General features: G+C 39.6%; 1 protein-coding gene across 4 annotated transcripts in view; it reads left to right on the top strand.

Annotated features, from left to right (window-relative positions):
- The first annotated feature begins 69 nt into the window (after window positions 1-69).
- Window positions 70-15,188, top strand: part of TMEM56 (transmembrane protein 56) — a 39,021-nt gene continuing 23,902 nt past the window's right edge. The window contains exons 1-2 of one of the 4 annotated variants that reach the window (XM_010582666.1): window positions 70-507; window positions 626-760. The gene's annotated coding sequence lies outside the window, so the exon portion shown is untranslated. Of the gene's footprint in view, window positions 761-15,188 lie in introns of all 4 variants that reach the window. The other 3 variants (XM_010582665.1, XM_010582664.1, XM_010582667.1) reach the window with 3 other exon arrangements.

Below are 15,188 nucleotides of genomic sequence, written 5' to 3' on the forward strand. Positions count from 1 at the left end.
GGTGGGGCCGGGCCGCTGCCGCCTGTTCTCGGCGCGGGTGGGCGCAGGCCGGCGTCTGGGCGGGGCCGCGCGGCTGCCCCCGGGTGCGTGACGCGTGTTGGCGGTAATAAAGTGCGAGGCGCTTCCTAAGGGTGAAAAGGCCGCGTCTGCAGTCCGGCGTGTGTTTGAGGAGAGCTGCGGTTGATGCCCGAGAACAGCAGAAACCGGCCGTCGTCGCTTCAGCTACCACTCGGCCGAGTCCTGGGGCTCCTGCATATTCCCGTGTCGGAGCTTGACCACGAGGGCAAATCAGTTCCGAGGCTGTCACGGTGTGGCATGCCGAGCCGGTCCCCCATGCCCCTAGTCTGACTTTTCTGCATGGGTTGCAGTCAGCCGAGAGAGCGCCGACGGCTTCAGTTAATCTGTAAACGGAGAAATGCGTACTAAAGAAGTAATCGTGTGGCTCCCCTGACACGTGCAGATTCCTGCAGGAATTTGCAAGCATGCGCAGGCATAATCTTGACCCAGGTATGTACGCTTACATGCAACTATAATTTTACGTAGCCAACAATAATGCATAAAATGAAGAATATTAATGTTTCGCTGCCTCTCACGACTCTTGTTCTCATTTGTTCTAATACTTTAGCTTTTTATTTCAGTAAGAAGTGTGGAGCAACACATCAGCCCTCTTTTCATCTCTGTCAGCATCCAGTCTTTGTGGGTGATGATTCAGCCATCAGACTAATCTCAGATGAGATACGCGTTTGCTAGAAAGAGTAAGGTATTACATTTTATGATTGGAAAAGAGTAGTGTTTGTTCATCGTTGTCCTTAAATCATCTGCCAGGGAGCAAGGCCCTCCTCTTGGCCTACGAATCAGGATCAGTGAACTCTAGAACTTTTTTGAGTGGTTTGACACCATTGCTTTATGGGGTGACTTGTCAAACATATGAAACATGACAGCTGTGCACTTGTACCTCAAGTGCACAAACACAATAGATCAAACATTGCAATTCTGCATCTGTCTGCCATGGTTTCTCTGGCTGCTTTTTTTTTCCTCTTGTTCATTCTGAACAAGTTGGACTTTTTGTATCCGTACCAGCCTTGGAAGCTGAATGTTTCTCTCTCATTTTTAACAAAAACTTGTGCTGGTCGTGAATTCCAGTAGTTATTGCGTAATTTACAAGTAAAAGAGATACTTTCTAGCTAGCCTTTGCCATCTTAGGATCTGAAGTAAAGTTAATCTTTCTGATTCATGTCTCACAGTTTTACAGATTATGTTTTGGTTTTCTTTACATCAATGCAACATATAATTTTGAGTTGTTTTAAGCAGAGACTATTAAAAACAGTGTTACCATGGTAAGGTCTTCCACCCAAATGAGTAACCTCACAAAAAAATATCTCACTGCTTAATCATTGTTGACACTTGGAAACAACAAGGTTTTAACTAATAGTTCTGTTGATGATGCATGAATGTCAAAAACTCATTTTGCTTTCCACTTAATTAGCTACATAAAACTAGTAATTAAGGACAATAGAGATGTATGTCTCTAAATTACAGAAGAAAGAGGAAGAAAGCACCACAGTCCTTTTTCAGAAAATAAACTACTATGTTAAAACAGGACAGTAAGTTCTATAAGCAATTTAAATACTAGTTTTGTCTGTGGTGATCTTTCTTCTCTTGTAGCTTCTTCAGTGAAAATAATGTTATTGATGTAGAATGTATCCCAGGTTGCCACAGGGGGTGTAGCTAGCAATTGTTTTATTTAAGGATTTTTTTCCCAAGGCTTTTTTATAGCTTCCCTTTGCTTTTATTTTTCCTACCGTAAGAAGTGTTAAAGAACTGTTTTTTATTAGGCATTTCATTCAGAGAAACAGCCCTGGAATCTCAGCAGCAGAGAGTGATGTAAAAAACTTCAACTTACTTTCTCCTTTTCATGTTATTTTTTCTGTATGTACATACTTGCCCTTCTTGCATAGAATTCTTCTGTAAGGCTGTTTGGTGAAATCAATGAGAAGCTGACCTAAAACCAGTAAAGTTGGAAGGGTGTTTTTTTGCTACACAGGTCATTTAAGAATAAGAGGAAAAATAAGAGTGATGCACACAAGGAAATAACCTGTTCTTTGGACTAGAAAACTGAGGATCTGACAGTTCCTTGGATGCAAAGCAAAGATCCTGACTTTCAAGGAGTCTAAAAAGCTAATCAGTGAGTTTGCCTCAGAAACTCCTAGAACACGTGCTGGAAGTCTTCTTACTTATTGGGAATTCTGCTTGAATAAGGAACATAGCTTTTAAGTAGTATCCACAGCAGATTGCAAGGCTTGAGGGAAGAGTCAGAGTTTGGTGAGACTGGTTAAAATAAGTATGTAAAGATTGAAGCAACAGTCTGCAACCTAGCTGCCATAAAGTTTTGCAGATTTTTTCTTCCATTGTGAAAATTGAGTAGAGCCCATGAAGATCCCATTTGCAGTATAATGTTGCTAATTATGTCTTTTCTCAGTAGGACATAGGTGTATTTGTGTTTTTTCATCATGGCAACTACCTGCCCACTTGATACAGACAACGTTCTGGACCAGGGAGACTTCAGTCCAAGAACTATAAGAGTCATAGAACAAGCAGGTTGTTCTCTACTCATTCAACTGCGCTGCATGCTTGGTGATCGATTCTCATCTGTCAAGTGCCTTGAGAATACTTCGTCTCAGACATACATGTGAATGTTAATATGAAAAAGCAGTAACTCTCCCAAAGTTTAGCACATCATGGTCACATTAGCTAAATAATGTGAAGCATGGTGACGTATAGGACTTCTGCGAGGAAGGCAATGGCTAGTGCTGGATACTGTTCTCCAGTCTGTAAAATTAACAGTACTGCAAGTGAATGTGTAAGCTCTTTGTGTGGGAGGAAGCAGTGCACTTGCCTTGAAAAGTCATTTGACAGAGAATGATGCAAATGCAGCAATTACAAGGGCTCTCTCGGTTACCACTGCTACTGATGCAAGAAGTTAGCTTTGAACTTCTTTGCTGAAGGAGAAATAAACCACGCTCATTCTGAATAATTGATCACTGTTGTCCAAAAGAAAAAAAAATGGAAAAAAATAGGTTTTTATAAAATGGTATAGTGTTTTTTCCATTTATTGCTTGTGAGACAATATTCCGAAGAAAAACCGGCTGCTATCCTTTTTACATGATGAATATTCTTTGCGGAACCTTACTAGTACTTCTGGTGCATGTCTCCTTTGAAAGTTACACTGGTGAGTACTAAATTGAACTGAGGAAAGCTCGCTCTCTTTGTGTTTCTGTTTCTTTTGTCTCCAATAGGAAAGGCTGCAACTAGAATATAAACAAAAGTATTTTTTTTCCCTGAAATGAAATGTAGGCAGCTTTGGCTATCCGACGGTCATTCACTTTCTGAGATTCCACTTGTAAGTGATCTAACTTCAACTGTTAAGCAAGAGATTCTTTCAAAGCAACTGAAATACACCTTATATTCCTGATTTCTTAACTGGCATTTTGAATAATTGCTTTTTTTTCTTCTAACTATGAATTCTAAAAGTAGACCTGTGAACGAAAGTGGTATTACTGTTCTTTTCTTAAATGAGGTCATTTTGCCTTGTTTTGGTTTAGAGTGCAGCTCCACAGACAGTTGCATCAGCACAATTGATAGGTAAACTAGCAAAATGGTAGAAGGAGTTGGGTGAAGAAAAGGGCAGGAACCTCTTCGGCTTTGCTGCTGGAAAAATTGTAATGTGGAACCGTTTGTCATGTTAAACCTCAGTCATGTATTAAATGAATCTAAATATTATTCTTAGTTTCTGCATGTTAATTTCATAGAAGTGATTTGAAAAACAAGGTATGTTATATAAGTAAACTTGATTTTCTGCAGAATACAATTATTTCTTTTTATGTGCTTATGGTGTTTTTAGAAACATAAAGAGCAGTGATATTATGCTCTTTGATTAGAGAAAACCTGAAGACTTCTGACTGGATTTCTAATGATTGTTCTTTTAGTATTAGAAATGCAACCTGCATCTGGAAGACTCTAGAACAGTAACAACGTTGTAGGTGGTGTAGAAAGTTCTGCTGCTGGGAAGGAATGGGATTTTTAATTAAATCAGTGGACTAGACCACTGGGGATCAACTGGGGACAAGATGAAGCAGACAGCTGATAAATATGTAACCTACTGGCTGATCTCACTTGATGGCAGAATTAGGATGATATTGGAGCCAGTCTGTGCAGAATTTGTCCCTTTTAGCAGCATTTACTTTCAATTACTTTGGGCTAAGTGCAGTTTTACTTTCTTGTGAGTCATTACAATTATAGGAATGTAATCTTAGAAGTCCTGATTTGTATTTGTAATCAATAACATCTGTAATATTTATGTTAACATTACAGTTAGTGCTGTGCTTCCTGGTATAACGATGCTTCTCATATATATTTAAGATGACTCTCATTTGTTTAGATACAAAGATACAGCATTTGCAAACATTTAAACACTGCTTGTCCTAAATAGCCAAAAAGGTGGAACTAAATTCCCCAAATAATGAGATTTATTCTCTATTAAAATTGAATTATTTCTTCCATTCACATTTGCCATTTTTTACACTTTAATTTCCAGTGGTGTGCTGTGGTGTCTAGCTCTGCTGTCAGTGACAGACAGCAAAGTGGTTGTGAGTTTACACGGACTCAATAAATAAGGTATCCTTCCCTCCCACTATTTAAAGATTTCCCTCTTTCTGGCAATGCTAAGTTTTCTGTATATAGTCTTTGGAAGTGGCGGGGGGGAGGTTGTTTTTAGATACTTGTCTGGGTCTAAATACCATGTACGAATTTAAAATCAAAGTAGCAATTTGTAGGGAAAATGTTTTTCTCGAACAGGCACCAGCCACACTGCTAGCAGATGTTTCTTTAACCTACTACATCTGACAGCATGGGTAGAGAGCTGATGCATGTAGCTTTGATGACACAAGGTTTGGTAACCATTTGGGTGTGTTCTGAGTGTGATTTTATCATGCAAGGACGTTTGTAGTAGACGGTACTGAAATTACATATTGCATCTTGCTGTAATTACTGGGTAGCATGTTCAGGGAGCAGTCCCTGTAACATAATGTAAACTAATGTTCTTGTATCCATTCAAAAAGCCAGGAGAAAGAGACTACTGTTTCTCATCTTACAAGTACCAAGTGTCCTGGAGGTCACTGGGTGCCTCTGGCCACTCAGCCTGTAAAAATAAGGCCTTTTTAAAAAATACTCCTAAAACCAGATTTGCAGTCTGATACTACCTTCCTGGAAATATATCTTTAAATCTCTTTATAATGTTAAATAAAATTTGCAGGGTGCTTGGGGATTGGGATGTAGGATTGTCTACATATTCACTGCTGCTTTTGGACTGGGGTTTTCCTGAGCTTTCCATGGGTCTGTAAGGAGGATGAGGAGAAACGCATATTTGTTTAGGCTGTCCTGGATTCCTGCTGTCAGAAAACTGGCCACCACTTGTGCAGCGAGATAGCCTGGTCTCATCTATCAGCTTGTATCAGTGCATACCTCTTCCTCTCTCAGACTGAAAACAGGTAGTTGCAGGGAGGGGGGTTGCTGCTGCCATCACAGGTCATCTAGATTTCAGTACTCAGCCCTCAGCATTTTTAGGCTTGAGAAAAAGGCCTCTCACCGTTCTACGCTCTCTCCATCCTCTCCTTATGAACATACAAAATGTGTCAGACCTGGTACCCTGCACTGTAAAGACAGGTTCCCCTGTTGAAAGTGAGGACAGTTTTCTGAGCTGTTTAGGTTTCTAAAGGTCTACGATTGTATTAATGACATGTTGGAGTTGGGAAGAACTGGTCATATTAAAAGAGAAGAGATTATGTGTTCTGGTTTTGCTCTATGCTGTCTTTTATTTTCTTTTCCTCCTGTTTTCCTTGTGTCTTTTCTTTATGCAGTTGTATTTAAAAATACGTCATTTATTGACTGTTGTTTTGGGAATGCTGCCAGGTATGGCTGTAGGTTTGGGGATTTGTCCAAATCCTGTTAAAGTCAATTGAATGTAATGACTCCACTAGCCTTCAATGGAGATAAATTGAATTCTCTGTAGAGTTTGCAAGAGCTGGCCAAGTTATCTCAGCATTTTAATTTCTGTACTTTTTTGTATAATTCTTACAAGACAAAATATTAACATTTTGACATCTGAAATTCCTTCCATTGCTTCTGTTTAGTTAAAAATATGTAAGATGTCAAGCACAGGAAACCATGTTAACAAAAAGTTGCCAGTTAAAAGTCCAGCTATAGCCAATATAAGTCACCTTCTGCACTACATTTTAACAGTCTAATTATGTGATAACATAAAATTTAAAAACAGTTACCCCTCACTACATTTTTTTCAACAACCACAGGTGATGTGTAACACTGTTGTCTCTATGCTTGACAGTGCAAGAAGAGAATGTCCTTACCTATATTACAGATTACATGAATGTTAGGAAATTATACACCATTTGCATTGGTTATTGTGAATTTAATGCATTGTTAAGGTGTAAAGCGAGTTGGTCGATTCCTGTTGTTGTGAATTAAACAGTGATAATGAGACAATTGCTTAGAGTTAACTTACGGTATTAATTATTTTGCTGACTGATAATTAATATATTACTGAAAAGAAAAAAAAAGTTATGCATGCAGAAACATTTATGAGTTTTCCTTGCAGCTTCTGATTTACTAACATTGACCAAAGACAAATAAATAATAGAAATCATTTTCAAATAGGGATCCTACAAGTGATTTCATATTCTTTTTAGAATACTTTGAAGACAAACTATGTTGTCTTTTTACTTGTACCTTTGTGTTTGAGGACTGGTACAATTGTAAATACAATCAATTCTTAAGTAGATAATAGTCAAGTGAAGAGCTTGTATAAGCCTTGATTATTATTATTTTTTAAAAAAATCTAATTGAGAAATGGTAAACTGCAGTCACCTTTAAAGAGTACTGTACACACAAAGAAAAAAAAATAGTTTGTTCAAAGTGAAACTGAAGAGTTACTGCCCTGGACTTGTTGTTACCTTCTCCCTTTGGTGTATATTTTTGTAGTTAAGAATCAGATCATGAGAAGCCTTGATCCCTGTAACTTCCACAGCAGTGACAGGGGGGATGAAGTACTGTGTTCTTGTCCAGGTTATTTTTTTTATTGTTACAACATGCAGGAATTGTTTGGGACAGGCACTATGCAAAAGTCAGATGAAAAGACTGTTCCTGTTTTAAGAAGATTTATTGAAATATTTATTTTTTTGAAGAAAGATTAATTACACAAGGTGCAAAGCATTACCTGCTCCAGCACCTGGCTTCATGTATTTTTCCCTATGATAACTTGGCATATAAGAGTTTGTTCAGTGCCCAGATAGCCTGTATACATGAGCATCAAATTTACTGAATTCTGAACATCATGGACTTGCTGCATGGTATGTCTGGCACATCCAGCGAGTGAGAGATGTCCAGTCTAACACTCGGTGCATATGTGTGGAGTACAGCGTGTCCAGAACACATCTAACTTGTGTACTGCAGGACATGGCATTGGACTAGAACATCTTGGTTTGCATATGTGCAAGTACTTGTTAGCCCAAACTTTGAATCTGAAAGTTCCCACTTTCAGTGGTGAGATTCTTTTTCAACTGGGGCGTAATTTCCACGTAGAAAAAGAGGACATTGTCAGAGGAACTCCAGATGTGTAATATCCATTATTCAGCAAATCAAATGAACAGGTGCTGAAATGTTGGCTCTTTAAGCAGTCCCAGTAGAATTATTACAGCAAAATGTGTATGTTTACAATAAAATAAATGCGCAATACTGGGGGAAAAAAACCCCAACACATCCAAGATCTTGTAATTAAGTGTATATTACAATCCACTTTTTCTGCATTTTATTCAGTTAGACAGTATATTTGGTGCAATTCACAAAGAGACTTTTCAAACACATTTATAGTGTTTGCATGATACATTTTTATGGTGAAACTCTTCCACCTTAGCATTTTTTCATATATATCACATATACAATTAGGATTATTTTTTTATTTTCCTTATTTTTAATTATCCTTGGGCTTTATATTCAGTATTTTTCTAATATTTGTAGATACTTGAGTAAGTCAATCTGAGTGAGTGTTGCTTATCAGCAAAAATGTATATGGTGTCATTGGAAGTGGAAACCTAAAAATATCCCCCACTTGATCTGAAAGGCAAGATTCAGTTCTGTGTTTTAGCACTGATGTATTTAAATGTACTGTTTCTTCTCTTTTTGTATCTTTCTTACCAGGACTGCTGTCTTAAATCTTAGGTTTGGAAGTTACAGTACAGAGCATGATCTCCTTCATATGGCTAGAATTGCACAGAGGGACAGAAATCGGTTTCTAGGAAATAACATGCAGATCAAGGCTTTAGAGAGGGGAGAAATCACTAGACCTGCTGATATCAATGGAGACTAAGAATTAAACTCTAGGTAAGAATCTATAATAGTGCCAATACAAAATTTGCAAATAATTACAATATTAACAAGTAGCACTGCTAAAAGCAGGGTCTTTGCTAGAAGACATTATTAGCAATAAAAGAAAAATGAATAGTACATTCTGGGGCTCCTAACCTGACAAAATTAAGACATAAAGTATGTTTCCTTTTGAAACAATGTATTACACCACTTTAATATCTACCCCAAAATATGAAATTAAAAAGCTTTAATATTTAAGATATACCAATTTTAAAATCATGTAGTTCTCTGAAAAACATAATTATTACAAGTATTATTGAGTACTGTATTGGAGAACTATGTGAAAAATAATTCCTTGTTTTTGTATTCAGGGTTTTTTTTCATGAATTTCAACAGCATTTAGACATATATAATGTCAGTGTGCACCAGGTTTCATTGTTTCCTTGTGCTGCTAAGTAATTTTCCTTCCTTGTTTACCCAAGGCTTTCACAGATCAACAGAGGATGAGAAAATCACTAAAAATGATAGACAGATTTTTGCAAAATCTTAAAAATTGACAGACAGAAGAAGAAGCTATATCGTCTGAAGAAACTTCTTAACCTTTTCAAGCTAATAAAACTGCCATTAAAAGATCTTAATAAACCATTCTTTCCACACTGTAGTGCATGCTGAAAGAGGCATAGTTAAATGCTGTGCAGCTGCTATGGCATGTGCCAAAGTTTAGGCTGATCTAAGCGAGGCTTAGAAGCTATCTTTAGTGTACAGATGAGTGATACTATCCCAAGCATGCACTCTGTCTTTTACCTGATGTGCTGCTCCTGAAAATCTGATGCCATCATGTAAAACAAAATACCTAGTATCAACAAGCACTGTTTTGTTCTCTACTTGAATTACACTGATTTTAATTAACAGTCTGAATGTTAAAAAAAAAAGCATTGCTTTTTGACCCTTTGCATGTTGAATTGTTGGGATATAATTTGTTTTTAGCACTGCTTGGCACCAGTTTCATGCTTTTCAATTGTATGCCATTACAAAGTACATCTTCTTTCATTTTCTGCTGTTCTGACATCATCAAATTCTAGTCACTACCCTGTTCTACAGTGCTCTTGTTGCTAAGAGCCTCGACTCTCAGAAGGCAAAAAGAAATATGTGCATGTGAAGAAAAGAATCTAATATTATTTCAAGCTTCCTCCTGCTGTTTCTGGTGTGCTCCATCTTGGAGATTAGGGAACCGAGAAGTTATGTTAATCTCAAGAGCTCTCTGGTTTAAGCCTTTGGGAATGGAATGCTTTCTAGACCCTCAGTTTGCTGATCCCAAAGACGCACCCAGGTGCAGCTTTGTTTACTGAAGAGCCAAGGACACACTTAATGAAGCTGCAGTACTGCCTCTGTTATAGTCCTTTGTGCAGACACATGGGAGGAAAGAAAATGCATGGAGGAATGTGAGGTGGACAGTGAAGGAAGCCAGGGGAGGATGACTGTGGGGAGGAAGAAAATAAAGTGACAGAAAAGGAAAAGGTGATAAGAAAATAGAGGATAAAGTGGGAGAGGGGAAAAAGAGAAGACAAAATGACCTGGAAAAGAAAAAAGGAGATGGCGTTCTGCGAGGTCTGTGGATCATATTCAGCACATCTGTCTTAATGCACTTTGATGTTTTGTCATAATGCTGACATGGTACATCGGTGTAGCGGTTTGTAATGCAGCATAACAAACTCAAACTCTGCTGTTTTACAGGTCCTCAATAGCTTCTGGATGGTTATAATCAGGACAATAATACCAATAGAAAGGGTAATGCTGCAGGTGAGGTGTAACTAGATGAAACAGACAGCGTGTGACGAGAGATGAATTGAGAAGACAGGAAAACTGGAAGAAAACTGATGAAGGGAGGCTGATGCAGGAAGAGGTTAGTGACCAGACAGCTTTCCAGAAACATGCCTTTGTTCCATTACTGAGAGTAAATACTACCGGCAGAAATGCTAGTTCAAATGGAGAGGTGACGGGAGCTAGGAAAGCTAAACTAACCGATCTAAGGTGAAAAAGGAGGGGTGTTTAGAGGAAGTAAACTAAAGGAGGGGAAAGTGAAGGTATTGTTTAGTACACTGCTACCTAAAAATGTGACAGGATATGTTACGGTGACCTATGCTGGAAAGGTAAGACTCACATTCTGTAGCACTCTGTCTGAGTAGATACAACACAGTACGCATCAACACACAAAACATGTCTGCTGTTTGGAAAATGAAGATAACACATTTCCTTCAGGAAAGCATACAGCTCAGCAACTGTTAACTGGGTACATGCAGGGTGTTTAGAAAAAAGCAAAGCACACAGATTCACTCTGTTTTTTCTATGCAAATTTTTTGGGGAGAGGGAGGATTTTTTAGAAATGGAATTTTTTTTTCCTTTTCCATTCACTATTTTCCTGCTATTTTTCAGCTTTTTTGGCTAAAACCAAATTCAGATCCTTTCTTTTCAGTCTCTTTTCAGTCTTGGGCTTTCTGAATTAAATGCTGCAATATTAGCTGCCTACAGTTACTGTGATTGGACTCCATGGGTGGCCTGAGCAATTTTCAGACAATGGAGCCGGTTCTTTTCTCACTCACACCAGTGTAACTCGTTGGCTTCAGTGGAGTTACTCTTGATTCACAGTGTAGTGAAAGGAGAATTGTGCTTGCTCTTTCATATGTTCTTTCATCTCCATGGTATTTTTGCTTACATGTATAATTGATTTTCTGGGAATATCTCCTGCTGCTGACAGGTAGACCTACGAACTTCCTAAGATACAAATAAATTTAAGCATTTTTTAGGTCACTGAGTTCAATCCACTGCTGCTACAACACCATGTTATATAATTTCTTTCATAAACTGATCAGGCTTTAAACATTCATTAAGACTCTATTCCAACTACAGTTGTTAGAGAGAAAGGTTAGTCACGTCCTGGGTAAGTTCAAAAGCACAACTGAAATAGTTTTCAAATGTTCTAAAAGTATTTTCCTTTCTCACATATGCCTCACTTTTCAGTACAGCAACCATGATAAAGGCTTCGTTCTTGGCAAAAGTAGGCTCAGCTCTGAGAAAGCAGGATTCTGAAATTACATGCGTACTTAGGAAAGGGTACTGTGTAGTTTTCTGTTCATGGTCACATACCTCTCACAGATTTTAGTGGGAGTTACGAGCAGTCATCTGACAACAAATTTTTACCATACCTGAAGTGCCACCCTGAAAGTAATTACAGGAGAAGCTTATGGAACAGGTGTACACAACTTGGCTGAGGATGGATTACTGCAGACTGCAACTTACTTACATTGGTCTACCTTCTTGTTACCACCCTGTCTTAGCAGACCCTGTGCATTTCAGCAGAATTTGTTCCTCATTTATGGAATTCCTGGGCCTAATTGGCATGAAGCTGAAAATGATCAATATAACCAAGAAGTTTAATTGTAATTAAGGCATAGAGGAAAAGCAGAGTCCAATTTTTCCCTTACATAGTGTCAATAAGATGATTCAGCTGAAGGCAACAGAATTATGCTGTTATCTGTGAATGCTACTGTGATACCTCCATGTCCTCCTTACCTTCCCTGTGGTCGTTCAGCATATGTGCCCTCTATTGACATGGAATAGAATTTTATTTTTCACCCTGTGTTCCTCAATATCTGTTCTACAGCTCTCCTTAGCAAGTCCATTGCCTGTACTTCCCTGCTGAAGCTTGGCTTCAGAAGTTGCATTTGTTACTGGGGTGGTTCTTGACAGTTACCATTTAGCGGTGGCGACTTTGGTTTGCAGCTGCTGGAAAATGGAGGCTGCACATTACAAGAGAGTGAGGAAGAGATGTATTAGTTGTGAAAGCCAAACTGTGATCGCTGTATAGCAAGCAGTGGGCTGTGATGCTACTCTGGTGACTGTTTATCCCACCCATTGGCTACTGTATTTCTGATGCAGAAATAGGTGCACAAGTTGCATCATGCAAATACAGTAATCCTCATACTTTTAGGACTAACTAGAAGTGCTCAAAGTAATTGTGTGGTAAGTTCATGCAACACTTCATAGGAGTGGTAGAGTACTCTCGGTTTTGTTGGAATTGCTTTGCACGTGCAATAACAGGCCTTGTGTGTTTGCTCTGAGGATCTCTTTGGGATTGCTGGACATGGGACATCCCAGGTGAGGCTGCTGCACATACGCATTAACATCCAACCTGCTGAGATTATTAGATACCAACAATCCCAGATGTACTGGCAGTTCTCAGAATCTTCCTGGAGAACATTTCTGGTTGGAAAAGAGGACAGACAACCAATCTATTGTCCAGGCAACCTGGACTTATGGTAGCCATATCTAACCATGTCTACAGGCCTCCCTTCTACTGCAATGCCTTCATACCCCCATAGCCAGTTCTCTTTTATCTGCAAATTCTCTTTATCAAAAATGTGAGAGATATCCTGCTGTATGCTCACATGGAGAGCAGCTGCCAGCCAGGAATCCTCAGTGCATCACCATTCTTGGCTTTACAGTCAGCAGTGTTCAACCCAGTACGTGTTGTTGGGCTGTTGAAAGATGGCATTATGGCCTCTGGTCACGATCTGCTGCGTACACGGCAATGTGCTGATCATGGGCCAAGGAGAGAGCAGTGAGGCAGGTCAAACTCGTTTCTTTCACCCACGCTGCACACTGGGCCGAAAGAATTGTTTGGTAGGCTGCGTGAGACACAGGCCTGATAGGGAGGTTTGGGAGAGTCTGGTTTGTCTTCTCTGACATGCTTCCTAACCTGTAAGTGCATAATGGTGATGGGTTATTTTGAGGCTTGGAGCTCTGATAGGTGGTCCCTGTCAGAGTTATCTGTTCACTTTAAGGCATTACCACTCTCAGCTATCTGCTTTACCCTGCTGCTAGGTATTACCACAGTCTTATGGTGGAGACTCCAGGTCACAGGCTGGCGTATTAAAAAGCTGCCTACTTTCATTTTTGTGCTCTGCTAGAATGATTGTGATCTCAGGCAGCTGGGAGAAATAACGTCATAAAACATGGCAGCTAAATCTGCCGGAGCTTGTTGTTTGAGGCTTTGGTTCTTAACCATGAGTGGGAAGAGTCCTTGCCTGCACCTGCAGGCCTGAGGACAACCATTCCTGCCTTCACTGCCACTGCAGATCCTCTGTCACTGCAGAGGTCCACTGTTTGTCCATAGCTGTTACAACTTAAGAGGGCAAGCAGTATGTATAAAGAAACTTCAAAGTCAGTGATATTGGATTAAGCAAAAAGTGAGGACTGTTCTTTGGAAGGTGAATTACTGAAGAAAAAATTCTCTTAAAATTTTTATAGTTTATGTCATCTTGAAAGTGGTTTATGATCCAACTATTCAGTTCTTCGGTTTTAGTGGCTGTTCTGTTTCACTAAAACCTATAGACATAGTAGAAAATAGGTTGAAATCTTCCTTTATATGAGGAATAAAATGATACGACATCAGAGTAAAAGATGAGGGGTTTTATCCCAATTTCACTAAGAAATTGTTTTGATATGATATTGCTGCCTTTATTTGTCCGTCTGTTTCTGGAATAGAAGAAGATTGGAAGCAGGAATGGGATCTCCTCCTTCACTCGGCTAAGAATGTCTTGTGGAGTTTTGTTAGTAAAAATCAGTTTAAAAGCTGGTCAACCACAAGTCCATAGGAAATCAAATTTCGGTAGTTCGATGTCTACACAAACACTTATCTGGCCATTCATTTATGTTCAGCAATGGATTAAGCCAAGATGGTTTGAAACAGTTATAGATGCTGGTGGGCCCTGCCTACCTCCTACAGGTTACCATTTCTACAGCAGGAATGGCTCCGTGCCTCATTAATCAGTACCTGAGTTCCTGGATCTTGCAGACGGGCATATTAAGGTAAGCCAACATGAGTTTCTGTTCAGGCTTAAGCCATAGCATTCCTGCTGTGAGAGACATCTTGAAAGAGAAAATAGAGTACATAGTTGGGGTAGATTTCTTTGTCAGCCGCAGCTTAATCTAGTGTGAGATATATATGAATACCTTCAACATTTTGTTGTTCGAGAGAGGAGAAATTTTAAATTATTGATCTGAAAGATCAGGAATCCTTAATGGAAATGGAAAGTTGAGGTAGTTTAGGTTGTATATGATAGTAGAAGCATGCCAAGAGGAAGAGAGTCCTGACCATTATGCTTTCTAGTTGGTAAAAATCTTAAGTCCATTCATCATCATAATATGTAGTTTTGTCAACATAATTTTGCTTCTCTTTGATTCTTCAATACCATACAACGGTTCAAAAATGTAAAACGAAAAATAATTTGACAAAAATCGCAGCACTTAATTTAAAAAATAGCTATCATCAGCACTACCTGTTCTCCGTACGACGGGTGTGTTACCGATGACCCTGTGCCGTACTGTGCTATCAAGGAGCGCCTGAACGGATTCCTGGGGCACAAACAGTCACATCAGCATTTTTCCCGTGATGTGTTTTAGACAATGGGGCTCTATAAATGAAGGGCGCAGTGGCTGAAATGTCGTTGGAAGGTGAGATGCTCTGCCTAACAGGAATTTTTCCTCCCCCAACACGTAAGCCCTCCTCAGCCATGTGCATTTAGCGGAGTCCGGGGACCTGTGCGTCCATCGTGGCGTACGGGCACCGGCTCTGGCAGCGAGCAGAGGCGGCGGGCAGGCTCCCAGGCTCGCCATGGCAGCTGCGGCACCGGGGTGGCCGGCGGGACGCCGCCCGGCCGCGGAGTCCCTCCCCGCCGTGCCGCCCTGCCCGC

This window comes from Haliaeetus leucocephalus, unplaced genomic scaffold (assembly GCF_000737465.1).
Source record: "Haliaeetus leucocephalus isolate CR32 unplaced genomic scaffold, Haliaeetus_leucocephalus-4.0 Scaffold848, whole genome shotgun sequence".
Classification (NCBI taxonomy): Eukaryota; Metazoa; Chordata; class Aves; order Accipitriformes; family Accipitridae; genus Haliaeetus; species Haliaeetus leucocephalus.